The following is a 15,150-nucleotide window of genomic DNA, read 5'->3' as shown; positions in this document are numbered from 1 at the left end:
GTGCTGTAATCTCGGAATTCGACCTTCTTTATGTTCCTGAAGAAGAGATCGCTTCCGAGCTATCCCACCAAAATATCTGCGGTGCTAGGCGGATCAAGATGCGTAAGGAAGGTAAGTTGATCGATACGAAACACGTGATCCTTACCTTCAACACGCCTGATCTGCCTAAGAATATTAAGGCCGGATATTTAAATTGTCCTGTAAGACCTTATATTCCCAACCCTATGCGATGCTTCCAATGCCAGTGTTTCGGCCATTCTAAAACGTCTTGTTGTGGCAGCCTCACATGCGCCCGATGCTCACAGATTGGCGACGATTCTGAAAATTGTACCGCAATGTATATCACAGCGAAATGTGCTGTTGATCTGTCCAGTCGCCTCATCCCTTTTCGAGACATCTGTTGTGTAGTCAAAGAGTAGATCGGAAAAAAAAAATGGCAGCAACTTCGGGATGTTCAGCTTCAAAACAAGTTAAGACATGTAAAGCCTAGAATTGAGCATTGGGAATTAACTAGAAATCGTAAGGAGGAAGTTCTTTTGAGTCGCCTCAGAATTGGTCACACTAGAGTGACACATAACTACCTTTTAAAAGCTGAGAATGAACCTGTATGTTCATATTGTAATGTTTGTCTATCTGTTCGTCATATTTTAATTGAGTGTCCCTGTTTTAACAGTCTTCGTCAGAAATATTTTAATAGCTGTGACTTACCTCTCGACCGTTTAATCGGAAGAGAGGTCAATTGTAATTTATTTTATTATTTGAAAGAGACTGGCTTTTATTATTTAATGTAATCTGTTCAGCAGATTTTGTTTTGTATACTAATGTGTGTTTTTACCAGGTTATTTATATGAGTGCATCCTCTGGATTTGGTACATGTAGCTTTTTAACAATTTTATTAATAAGTTTTCATTTCTAAATTAGGTCATCCCACAATTTGTTTGGCGCATCATAATCACCATTGGTTTTTGCGCCAAAAAACTCACTCTATTGCCTAAACTTCTGTTAAATATGTTTGAACTTCAGACTGTGTCGTAACAGTTTGGACATAAAAAATGCCGACATATTTTAAATTGTGCAGTTAAAATTTTACTACACATTTGCAAATATCTTTATGTAAAATTATTCATCACTTCATTGTCAAGTGAGCCCTATACTAATTCAGTTGAACCGACTTTTTTTTTTTTTTTTTTTTACTTTTCCATCGAAAATTTGGCAAGCTATTCATTAGCTTTCTTAGCATCTTGTTCATCTAGTTCTTTAGTTCTTGCTTTATTATCAAACCTCTTTTATAATTGAGTGGCCACTACATGACCCAGGGATCTACCCTTGAGCCTTATTGCCTAGCTACGTGAAGAATGAATAGCAATCAGTAAAAGATCAAAGTTCAGAGTTTCAGATGGGAATTACACCTGCGTCTTTGAACAGGATTCGTATATTCTGTGAGAGATTTTGCATCATGTTTGATTCTGGGAGCTCAACTGACAATGGTATTTGACAATGAGAAACACAATGAAGCAATTCATCTCTTCTACTGAGGCAAAAAGCTTTGAAATTACTTGACTAATTTTAGTGCATTAACGATTTCGATGTTTGAGGCTGAAATTGTAAAAGCTATTTTTGTTTCTCTGACACAAAAATTTACATTTGATTGAACAACAATACTTTCACAGTAAACTTCCGTGTGGGAAGGTCACTTCAGAATAAACAGGTATGGAAATAAAGACCGGCAGTGGAATGAGCTAATAAGAATAATCTGCTTGTATCTGTACGCGTCAGTGCGTGGGAATATATATTTATTTATGTAAACGTATACCTACATATCTATACAGTATTATGTTACGCATTTATATAATATATATAAGCATGTAAGTATATAAATAAACGGAATAGCTTGCATGCACACAAATGGGAAATAAATATATACATTCATTTCTCCAAAATTCTTTTTCGAAATCTGTACACAGTTTTTGAATTATGATATAATTATAGAAAACAATATTTACTACATACTTTGACGGATAAAAGAGTTTACCACGGTCTAACATTTTGCAAAAACTGAAACTTTCATCAAATGCTAATTCTTTTTTTAAAGAAAGGTAGTTTCACAAAATGAGCATTGTAATTTTTTAAGAACACTTCTAACACAGTATCCTCCTAAATATACGGACACAGGCAAATAACTTTCAGCTGCTGCTATGTCTTCATCAGATATAAATATATTTAAAGACATTTCGTTATAATTTTTTTCGTGTTCTATAAAGTTTTCTGCAAGACTTAATGAGTTTCCTTGGTTAATGTTCTTGTCTTCTTCATTAACTTCCAATTATCTAGCCAATTCAAAACTTTAGTTAAGAATATGTATTTGTCATCACTCTCACTGTTTGTGAGGGGTGTTTTAAATTTGTCGTTCAAGCGCTGGCCTTTGTATGGACATTTGACGTTCATGATTCTAAACCATGTGGAAAATATCTCGATATACTCCGCTGTATCTTCTGCGTGTTTTATTTTTTCTTTATTATGGGTTTCTAATAACGCTTTGACAACAAAGTTACTGAAAACCTGAAGAACTAGCTTTACATTTTGGCGTTGGATAAACTATTTGTATTTTTTTAGAACTAGAAAATAAAGATACAGCTTTGCTGTTTATTGCATTATTATCTGTAATGATTCCTATGATAAAAAAAACCTATCCTCTCGAGTCCTATGATAACCTGTTCTATAAATGAGAGCACTTGCAGTTAATGTATGCACTATAAGCATGTGAACAATATCTTTATATGATGACAATATACTTGAAATCATGAATGCATGTACACTTGAAGCAGCTCTTGAATTGTTATAAGCCATTCCCGTTAAATTACCCCCTTTATAATCAAAATAAGATTTTACATGAATTTCATCTATTAGTAAAACTACCTTTTTATCACATTCATTTAAAAATCTGAATTTCTATTTGTGTACAATAAGAAATTACAATCCAATTGTTCTTGTTTAGGATCAACATTGTGCTTTAAATTAATATCACGAATGGTATTTGGATGTGGAAGTAAAATGTATCCACTTTGTCTCAAAAATTTGTACAACTGAGGTGATATATAGAAACATATAGAGGCAAAAATTAGTATATCTGGTTTATACCTTTTCGAAGTTTGGAGAAGAATTGAGATTTGTTCAATTATAAATTTAATAACATTTTCTTTTCGTTATAAATGCAGTTAATATCAGAGAGTGTATTTAATGCAGCAAAGAGTTTTAATCTTATGACTTCATCTTCATTACTGCTAGCATGTTTAATTTCACTTAAGACTTCCTTTAGCATATTTATGTTAGTAATTTTCATGGGAAATTTTAATTTACCAATACTTTTCAAGAAGCATTATTAGAAAATGCTTGTACCAACATTTCATGATTAATCATTTTGGAATATTGTATTTGAGGTACAGGTTCGTCTTGAATATTAAAAATCAAGACATAATCTTCAATTTTTCAAAAATTTCCAGAAATCCGAAAGCTGTAGCATATTTTTCTTATTGCATAAATCGTTCAAACTTAGCAGTTCTCTGTCTTCTTCATATTTCTGCTCTTCCTTCATGCTTCTTTGAATAGCGGCAGCAAGATTTTTATTTTCTAGCTCTATCTTTTTTGTCGCAGGATCTTTACGGATTGCTTTCGAAGTAGTCAAATATGATGGGCAATTAATCATAATCGATGGCACTGCACCTTTTACTAATCTCGGAACCTTCAAGCATACTGATATATCTTTTCCAGTTTTTTCATCGAAAGCCCTTGCCTCACGTATGATGTCAGCTGGCTGAAAATGGAACTCGCATACCTACATATCCCTGAAATGAAACAATTGAAACACATTTAAGAAGAATTCTTTTTAAACACGTCATTATACAGTGAATTCTAATATCATTTCACTTAAACAGCTCTTTAAGGGGACACAGTACTAAACAATATCGTCAAACTATCGAATTTTTTTATAGACTAAACTGCAACTTTTTAAAATACATATGGAAAATCTCAAAACTGCACCATCAGTAGTTATTTTTGAAAAATTATTTAAATAAGATTTCCTTTTTTTCTATTTTTTTTTCCCTAATCATGACAACAAAATGTTTCATTAAATCTTGTAACAGAAGCATACAGTATTCCAAGCACAGTTTTGTTTAGATTTTCAAGGAATACACACACACACACAAACAAAAAAAAAACAAAAAAAAAAACAAAAAAAAAAAAAAAAAAAAAAAAAAAACCTATTTAAAGCAAAAATATTAATATAAAAAACGTAATAACAAATTTATAAAAATGAAATTTTTTAAAAATTAGTTCTATGTTTTATAAACAACTGGTTTAACAATATTTTTTCCCAAGTTTTTTATAATTTTTGTTAGATATAATGTTAATTACAATTTTCAGAATAAACTTGAAAATGTGACAAAAAAGAGTTGAAAGGGTAATGTGTTCCCTTAAAATATTATAAGCACACGAATTTGAATTTTTAAATGAAAAACATTATTACTTTCATAGCTCTAAAACTTACAATGACAAGTGGTTTTAAAATAAAAGTCGAGATAAATTAGATATTACAAATGCTATTTTAAGTTCCAGATTTTGTATATTTTTCGCATTATTGCTTTATATTAAGCACTGAATTTTCTACTGAATATTTAATCTGCAGTATATGAAGTAAATTTTATTATACATTAAATAATACTATAGTATTATGAACTTAATTAACCATTAAAATATTCACATGCAATTTATGAAGGAACATGCATTTATTAACAAAATTATAGAATTCACTTAAAGACAAATTGCAGGAAAGAAAAGCTTATTATACTGCTTATTTACATTAGCAATGATTTATTGTATACTTTTACATTTTACACTAGTTATTGTTTACTATTATATTTTACACTAGTTATTCATTGGAAATGATTTTGGCTTTAAAAACAGACATATTAAACATATTGAATATTTAATTTTTCTTTGAATATCAATGAAATCATATAAATAAAAGCTCACCCTGCTATTTTTAGTTGGAATGAAGTCCTTTCGCTTTATTGCACGGATCCACTTTTGTTTCAGATCGGCATCGTTAGGAAAAGCGAAAATGTGCACTTTAAGTCCAGATTTGTAATTGCTGTTACATCGCGGCACTGAGCACATGTAAGGCATTATATTGTTTCTGAAACCACTCACAAATTGCCAAAAACCTCAAATTTAATATATCCAGCTGCAGAAAAATCCGGAATGCAGTTTATATCTCAAGATTTTAGGTCAAGAATTTCAGTTCAACCTCTTCTTTCGGAGCTGACTCAGCGTTGCCCTCACCCCAAGAAGGGACGCACTCACAGCCGACTGTATCATGGCCTTGAAGCGAGTGAGTGAGTGAGTGAGTGAGTGAGTGAGTGATTATGGCGCAAAACCAGAGATGATTATGACGCGCCAAACAAAAGATAAGATGATTACAATTGATGACATTAAAATTCAATAAATAAAAACAAGTAGATAAATGTACCAAATCCAGAGGATGAAGTCATATAAACACAGGTTAAAAGCACATATTAAAATTCAAGAGACAGTCTTCAAAACAAATTACATTTGGTAATAAAAGCCAATATCTTTTAAATAATAAAATAAATTAGAATTGACCTCTCTTCCGATTAAACGGTCGAGAGGTAAGTCACAGCTATTAAAATATTTCTGGCGAAGACTATTAAAACATGGACACTCAATTAAAATATGACGAACAGATAAACAAACATTACAGTTAAAACAAACAGGCTCATTTTCAGCTTTTAAAAGGTAGTTATGTGTCACTCTAGTGTGACCAATTCTGAGGCGAGTCAAAAGAACTTCCTCCTTACGATTTTTGGTTAATTCCCAGTGCTCAATTCTAGGTTTTACATGTCTTAATTTATTTTGAAGCTGAACATCCCAAAGTTGTTGCCATTTTTTTCGGATCTTTTGTTTCACAACACAACAAATGTCTGCAAAAGGGATGAGACGACTGGACAGTTCAACAGCACATTTTGCTGTGATATCTGCCAGCTCATTCCCTTTTATTCCCACATGCCCGGGAACCCAGCAGTACAGGATATCATACCCACGATTCATTAAGTTTATATGTATTTTGAGAATATCCACTATTACTGGATTTTGAGTATTAGGAAAAGCTTCTATTGATTTAAGAGCACTATACGAATCTGTATAAATTATAAACTTTTTGTAGCAGAGCCTTGAGATGTATAAAAGACTATAATATATCGCAGTTAATTCGGATGTTAAGACAGAGAAAGCATTGTGCAAGCGTCTGCCCTCCATGTGGTCTTTAATTACATATGCCATCCCCACATGATCTTTTGACTTGGACCCATCTGTATAAACTGGAAGATAACTGCTATATTTGTGCCTGTGCTCAGCGAAGAGTTGCCTGTTAATGATCTCGTTAGTGCTTGCCTTCGCATGATGCTTAAAAACATTAAGAAGCTGCATCCGTACATTTTCCTAAGGTGGGATTTCAAAATTCTGTACTGCTTGGGGGTGCATATCAGAGAGGGAAAGTTCCTCAATGACAGGGCGAACTCTTAAAAGAAATGTAGGAACACAAGATGGACGTGTTTCAAATAACGCGTTACTCACATCATCAAGTAAGCACAGCTTATTGGGATGTTCAGGTTGGGATAGTATATTAAAATATTGCAAAAGGGACAATTGTTCACGCCTCAGATAAAGTGATGGTTCATTACAGTCAACATACAGGCTCTGGACAGGAGAAGTCCTGAAGGCTCCTGAACATATCCTCAAACCTTGATGGTGAACAGGATCCAGTTTTAACAAAACAGATGACCGAGCGGATCCATAAACAACTGAGCCATAGTCCAGTCTAGAGCGGATAAGCGCTCTGTAAATGCGAAGCATGGAGCAACGCTCTGCACCCCAGGAGGTGTTCGCCAACACTTTTAACATATTTAGTGTTTTGAGACACTTCTTTCTCAGGTTTAAAACATGAGAAAGGAAAGTCAATTTCTGGTCGAACGTTACTCCTAAAAATTTTACTTCGGGCGCAACTGGAATAATTGTACCATTTAGATATAACTCAGGTTCAGGATGGAGACCTCGCTTCCTACAAAAGTGCACGCACACAGTTTTCTGTTTCGAAAAAGTAAATCCCTGTTTGTCTGACCATTCTTGGATCTTATTCAGAGCCATCTGCAATTGCCTCTCTATGTATCTCATGTCTGCTCCTCGACAGCTAATCTGTAAATCATCTCCATATAGTGATCCTAAGATGGTGTGAGGAAGTTCTTTTAATACAGAATTTATTTTTAAACTGAACAGCGTTACACTAAGCACACAGCCTTGAGGCACACCCTCTTCCTGTTGAAAAACATCCGAAAAAACAGAGCCAATCCTTACTTGAAAAGTTCTAGCGTTCAAGAAATTCTGTATGAAAATTGGTAGGTTGCCGCGCAAGCCACTCTCGTGAAGATCCCGGAGTATACCGTATCTCCATGCCTTATCATAAGCTTTCTCAATGTCGAAGAATATTGAGACAAGGTGACTTCTTCTGACAAAGGCTTTCCGAATAGATGTCTCTAATAGAAGCATATTGTCTACGGTCGTTCTCCCCTGTCGAAAACCGCTCTGATAAGGCGATATAATATTATTCTTTTCCAAGAAGTAGACTAGGCGGCTGTTTACCATCTTTTCAAACAGTTTGCAAACACAACTGGTAAGGGCAATTGGCCGATAGTTCGAGGGATTCCTCGGGTCTTTCCCTGGCTTCGCAATAGGAATGACAACAGCTCTCCTCCATGCACTGGGAAATGTACGCTCCTTCCACACTCTATTGTAAAGTCTGAGAAGGGCACTCAGTGACTTATAGGACAGATGCTTTAGCATTTCATAATACACGCCATCCAGACCCGGACAAGACCTATGTGTCTGCAACAAAGCTCTCTTTAATTCAACCATAGTAAAGTCTCTATTGTACGGCTCAAAGTTGGAAGAGTTGAAAGCGATGGGATTTTTCTCAGAGCGTTGCTTGATAGAAAGAAATGCAGGTGAGTAATTTCGGCTGGAAGAAACGGCAGCAAATGTCTCACCAATTGTATTTGCAATTTCTTCTATGGAGCTAATCACTCGGCCATCTTTTTCCAGAAAGGAAAGTGAGTGGTCTTTATACATTCCGCATGCTTTTCGAACTCTTTCCCAAACCCGCTTACTAGGCGTAGAGGATGTTATTGAGGACACATATGAAATCCAGGAATCCCTCTGGCTCTGCCTTCTTACTTTCCGTGCATTTGCTTTGGATCTTTTAAAAGCTATGAGGTTTCGCAGAGTAGGATATCTACGAAAAATACCCCATGCTTTTTTCTGTTTTTTCAGTGCTTCATGACAGTCGCGATTCCACCATGGTTTTGAATATTTTAGTAGTTTTCCTGATGTTCTAGGAATGGAGAGCATAGCTGCCTGAATAATAGTATTAGTAACAGCTTCAACAGCGTCATCGATATGCGCATCTTCTACCATTTCATCTGTGAGCTCTGCAATGGAAGAGAAGAGTTCCCAGTCTGCCCTGTCCAGTATGAATCGAGGGGATCTCGACATGGGGTTTGCTCCTCTTCGTGCAAGAGACACAAAAATAGGATAATGATCGGTGTTGTACAGGTCATTTCCGACACTAAAAGTGCAAAATGGCAACAGAGATGGTGAACAGATGGCAAGATCGAGAGCGTGGAATGTCCTTGAAGGCTCATGGAAGTATGTATCTTGCCCATTATTTAGGAGACAAAGGCTGTGATCTTCGATCATCTGCTCAATTTGTCTTCCTCGGCAATTTGTATCTTTGCTACCCCAGAGTGGACTATGGCCGTTAAAATCTCCTATTATAATATAATGCTCAGGCAGCTGCTCTATTAGATTATTTAAATCTTGCTGATAAATGTGCTCATTTGGAGGCAAATACAAAGAAACAAATGAAACAACAATATCAAAATTTATTTGAGTAGCGACAACTTGGAGGGATGTCGTCAAAGGAAGTACATTTGAGGGATAATCCAGTGAGGAGAGGAGACCTACTCCTCCTACGCTCACCTGCAAGGTTATCCTTCCTGACGAAAGAAAACCTCCGAAGTTTTGCATGGTGTTCTGGTTTCAGATTTGTTTCCTGTATTGCGAAGCACACAGGATGGTACACATTTATTATAGATTTGATGTCAAGCAAATTTCGGTGGAAACCGCGACAGTTCCATGACACGAGGGTGGCCATTATGAATGGTTTTTGTTTTTCCTGTGCTGTTCTTTTGTTTTTCGTGGAAGTAGATGCCTGGGAAATTCCAGACCCTCTTCCACTTCCATAAAGTCTGAATCCGCAGATTCAGAAATCATGTCATCAAGAGAGCTATTGCTGCGACTTCTATTTTTATTTGATATTTTTTGTGTGGCAGTTTTCGGCTTACTTTGAATAATTGTTTCTTTCTTTTGTACTATATGAGTTGCATTTTCTTTTTTCTTGTTGGATCTAGACGGTTGGGTTTTATTTGGTAGGGTCTGTGTGCCTATTGATGTTTGGGTGGCGACTGTACGATATGATTTAACAGCACTGGCGTATGATGAATTTGGTCGAAGCTGTGTGCTCTGGACTAGTCTTCTGGCTTCGGCGTAAGAGATGTTCCTAGTAACTTTTGCAGTCTGGATTTCTTTTTCCGATTTCCATTTTGGGCACAAGCGAGAAAATGCTGGGTGGTCACCCTTGCAATTTATACATAAAGGCGCAGCGGTACAATTATCAGAATCGTGGCCAATCTGTGAGCATCGGGCGCATGTGAGGCTGCCACGACAAGACGTCTTAGAATGGCCGAAACGCTGGCATTGGAAACATCGCATAGGGTTTGGAATATAAGGTCTTACAGGAATATTTAGATATCCGGCCTTAATATTCTTAGGCAGATCAGGCGTGTTGAAGGTAAGGATCACGTGTTTCGTGTCTATCAACTTACCTTCTTTACGCATCTTGATCCGCCTTACACCGCAGACATTTTGTTCGGATAACTCAGAAGCGATCTCTTCTTCAGAAACATACAGAAGGTCGAATTCTGAGATTACACCACGACAATAGTTCAGTGACTTATGGGGTGTTACAGTGACATTCGCTTGCCCAAGTTGAGTAATCTGAAGTAAAGAAGCAGACTGGGTGGCTGAGTGTGTATCAATAAGCAAGTCTCCGGAGCGGAGACGCTTTATGTTTCTCGGCTCACCAATACAAGACTGGATGTATTTGTTTATTACGAAAGGAGACATCTTATGCATTTCGCCAGAAGGACTAGAGATTACTAGGAAACGGGGACTATTGTTATGATTTTTTTTATTTGCATCTGTCCGTAATTTTTTTGCAGAATTTTCAGAACTAGGTTGAGCGACAGGTTGAGTGACTGGTTTAGTAGGAGACGTTTCAGAACTAGGTTGAATGATTGGTTTATTAGTAGATGTTTCAGAACTAGGTTGAGTGACTGGTTTAGTAGGAGATGTTTCAGAACTAGGTTGAATGATTGGTTTAGTAGTAGATGTTTCAGAACTAGGTTGAGAGACTGGAGTGACTTCAAAGTTTTTTAATAAAAAAATATGTGTATTTGCCATATTGAAAATAGAAAAGATTCGGGTCCGACGGCCCCGCCCACCACGGAGCCCAACAAGGGAACACAGATTCCTGTGTTAAGGCTAGCCGGACCTATACGCAAACTGAAGCCCCACAGTCGGCTTTCCCGAAAGCAGGTACTCCCGAGAGCTTGACCCCAAGCCACTGACACAAGGACTAGTGACCAGCCGATTGACACCCGTGAGGACGACTAAGGTGCCTCCCGTTTAGCTGAAGCAGAGGCCAAAGCAGTGTGTTGGGGACAGTACCTCGCCCCTCAACTACCAGGACCCTCCTTTCCAGCGACACGGGTCTCCACGCACGGCAAACACGTGGGCAGTTTTCTCGCCACTTGAAAACTAGAAACAAGGTCTGTTCTAGCCTCTCGTGACGAGCCCCAAACTCCGTAGAGAGAAACCACAAGGGAGAAGGGAAGGGAAAAAGATCCAGCCAAGAGGAGAGGAGACGGAAAAGAGGATAGATCACTGGGGCTCCAGGATCGTGACACCCGTCTCACCAAGAAGATGATCCCCTGAAGGGCTAGGGTACCTCGGGATTGCCACACCCGTACTCACAAAAGTGAGCCCCCTGAGGGAGCCTTGAAGCGAAATCAGTTTCGGAAGGTCACGTGATCGAAATAGTCGATCTCTTTCTCTTTACCATAATCCCGAAGTTAAAGTTTACCGAAAATAATAGTTTGTCTTAAAATAAATATAAATTAATAAACGTGAGTAGGTCGTATGATTTACATTAAATTTTTCATACCGCAATATTTTTAGAGGCGGTAAAAATGTATATCTTCAATAATTTTTAAAACAATTTGTACTTCGTTTATTTAACTAAAAATAGCATTGAGAATCACCACATGCGAACTTTATTTATGTAATTTTGATAAAAATGAAATCCATTTATGTAATCTGAATCAAATTTATTGTCAAAATAATATAAAATCCACATAAGGGGGGAATTCAATAGATTTATGAATGTAAATTTTAGATTTTCATACTAGTAAAATAAATATTAAGGGAAGAATTATTTTGTAAAACTCCATGCTGCTACCATCGCATCAGCTATATAAATTTTTAGAAAGCAAATACCTATAGTCATCTCTCTTCACTCCATTCACTAATAAAATCTGCATATCTCAATTTTATCATAACAGGGAAACGAATTAAAATTCCTTAAATGCTAGAAAATTTGAATATAAAGATGAACTTACATGCATGTTGTACTATAAATAAATCTTTCAAGATAATATCAAAGAACTAAATGCTAATTGCATTCTTAAAAAACGACAGCCATCTATTTGTACTAGTTCCAATTTAAATCAAATTCCAATTAAAATCACTTTTTCCAAACCATCCAAGAGGTAAGTATTACAGGTCTATTCCACTATTAAAAATAAATTCATAAAACTTGAAGCTGTACCATATACATACATGCTACATATTATACATAATCTATGCAGAAACAAAGTATAAATCAAAATAAACAATTGAGTTATTAACTGAAATGAATTAAATTTTTTAACACTTTTATATGAACATTTTATATTGATTTTGTCATTTTTATACTATTTTGTATAATTATTTAACATTATTTTACAAATTATCAAACATATTTTCTAACCGAGTTTGTAAAGTCATTTCACAAGTGCAAGAATCTGTTAAATTAAAGTAACTGTATATTTTAGCTAGCACTGCTAAAATATCAGAAAAAACATTTTCTATAAAAAAAAACCATTAATTAGTAAATTTGAATAATCAATTAATTAAGACACAATAACACGCCGAATAAATACTAATTCAGAAGTCAAACAACAAAAATTAGCGTTATATCCACAAAATTTTCACAGGACTAGTTTCGATGGTTTTACCGAACCATCATCTTCAACTGCAAAACCGCAAATGAACAAGATAGGAAATAATGATTAGATAAGATAAGAAAGCCTGGACAAGAATAAGCAAGTGGCGCCATCTGTTGGCGAAACCAGGACTAAAACATAATTTCTCTAAAAGCCGAAGGCAAATTTGGATTGGAATTAGGATCGTTAACTAGAACAGAAAGATTTTTATGAATGTGAAATGCCTCTAGAAAATCCAGTTCTCCAATGGAAGATGTTTTTTGAATAATTTTGGCAGCAGAAAAATTGAAAGTGTGATTTTCGGACCAACAATGTTGAGCAACAGAAGACTTCTGTGTTTCCTTTTTTTCTAACATATGCCTCATGTTCTTTGACGCGAAATTTTAAGGCTCTCTTAGTTTGACCAATGTAAATTAAACCACACTGGCAAGGAATCCTATAAATACACCAGGAATTCATATCCGAAATGGGGTCCTTGAGTATAGAAGTTCGAATTTTATTGATGGGAGAATAAACAACCCGAAAGTTAAATTTCTTCAAAATATGTGCAACTTTATAGCTAATTGTTGGAAAGAAGGGAATGACAACAGAATTTTTATAATCTCCTAAAATAAGAGTGTGGCTTTTAGTATGTTGAGATGACAATTTTTTAACTGCTTGATTAATAATGTTGGGTGAAAAGCCCCTGTCAATAGCTATTGCTTTTAAATAATTTAGTTCTTCATCAAGGGCTAGTTTGGAGGAGCAAACTTGAAGAGCACGGAAAACATAGGAATAAAATGAAGCTAACTTTTGTTTAGTCGGATGACATGATTTAAAGTGTGGTGGAAGGCAAACCGATGAAGGTTTACGGTAAACTGTAGTACTGAAGTTGGATGTGTTACGTGTGACCAGAATGTCGAGAAACGGAAGAGAATTGCAAGTCTCAGGTTCAAAAGTGAACTAAATAGCAGGATCAACAGAATTCATTGTTGAAAGAACTTTATTTAAATCATCTTTATTACCTTCAAACAGGGTAAAAGTATCGTCTACGTAGCGGAACCATGCCGGGAAGTTTCAAACAATTTTGATTCATAATAATGCATGTAGATATCAGCCAGGATGGGACTGAGGGGGCTTCCCATGGCTAATCCCTCAGTTTGCTTGTAATATTTATTTTGGAAAACAAAATGTGTTTGTTTCAAACAGAGTTGAGTGAGAGAAATCAGCTCATCAATTTCGATGCAAGAGAAATGAAATTCGCGAAGTCTGGTTTCTAGACATCTTAATGCACCCTCCACTGGGACATTGGTGAATAATGATTTTACATCAAAAGAAACCATGAGTAAATTACTAGGAGAAATGTTTTTAACCTTTTTTACAAACTCTATTGAATTTTTTATGGTGTAAATGTTATTGTCTAATAGAGTGGAAAATCTAGAAACTAAATATTTAGCTAATGGATACGAGGCAGTACCTAAATTTGATACAATAGGGCGGAAAGGAATACCACTTTTATGAATTTTGGGAAGAGCATATAATCTGGCACAATTCGCAACAGATGGGATAAGCGAATGTTTTAAATTGCTTGAAATGATTTGCGAAGATTTGATCGCAGTTTTTATTTTGGATAAGTCCGAAGGTGAAGGATCTTTAGGGATCGGATTATATGGTCCTTCGTTTAAGAGTTTAGTGACACCATCGATGTAAGTGTTCTTATCCATGACGACTATCTGGCCACCTTTGTCGGCCTTTGAAATGATAATATCCGGGTTAGAATGAATTTCGCGCATTGTAGCTCTTTCTCTCGCAGTTAGATTTGGTTTCAAAGGTTTATTATTGAATTTCACATTATGAGCGATAAGATGCCTAATCATTTCTTTTTGTGAATCTGAAACTTTACTGAACTTGAAAGCTTTTTCGATAGGAGCCAAAATCTTTCGAATCGAGGGTTTACAGGTTTGTGAGAAGTTAAAATTATATTTTAGAATTCTCTCTTGTTCTTCTGAAAGACTAACATTAGAAATATTAACTATTAGCTTGATGTTTACAATGGGAAGATTTTTTGAGGTACTTGAACTGGAAGACTGTAAAAGAAGTTTTTCGAATTTAACTGCAAGGGTGTTTTTATGACGGATAACTGCATTCTCCGTTCTAGACCAAGACTTTTGTTCAAGGGCAGTGAATTTTGGATATGATTTAGCGAGTTCCAGATGAAGCTTATAGAGTTCATGTTCAATTTTGGACAATTGTTGACGTGTATTCCTTATCACGGACCGAAGTAAGGCAAGCTTGCAATTTAACAGAATTCTTGAAACGCGACTCGAAGGTTTTTGATTAGATTTGATTTGAATAAAATTGGGGATCAATTTTTTACATTTACATTTAAGTAAAAAGTCAAGATGATTCAGGAATTTTATTCAGGAATCAATTAATATTCGCAAAAGTAAAGATAGAATCCTTATCATAATCTGGTAAAAGGGACATTCATATTTGATGATGAAATTAGAATATTGTTTTTAAAACGAAGCTTCTTCTCATTTTCTAATAATTGTAGGTCATTTATTTAATAATCTGAACCTGACATTTGCCGATAAATTTCAAAACGTGATTCAGGAGCATTGAAATTTTCCTAACAACATGCATTCAGCTTCATACT

General features: G+C 35.5%; 1 pseudogene; it reads right to left on the bottom strand.

The window, feature by feature from the left end:
• The window catches only part of LOC146995668 (uncharacterized), a 33,867-nt pseudogene extending 28,683 nt beyond the window's left edge, over positions 1–5,184 (bottom strand).
• Between the last annotated feature and the right edge of the window lie 9,966 nt (positions 5,185–15,150).

This window comes from Stegodyphus dumicola, chromosome 8 (genome assembly GCF_044657685.1).
Source record: "Stegodyphus dumicola isolate Sdum_Otavi_A_Nest chromosome 8, ASM4465768v1".
Taxonomy (NCBI): domain Eukaryota; kingdom Metazoa; phylum Arthropoda; class Arachnida; order Araneae; family Eresidae; genus Stegodyphus; species Stegodyphus dumicola.
This window is presented reverse-complemented; position numbering and strand designations above follow the sequence as displayed.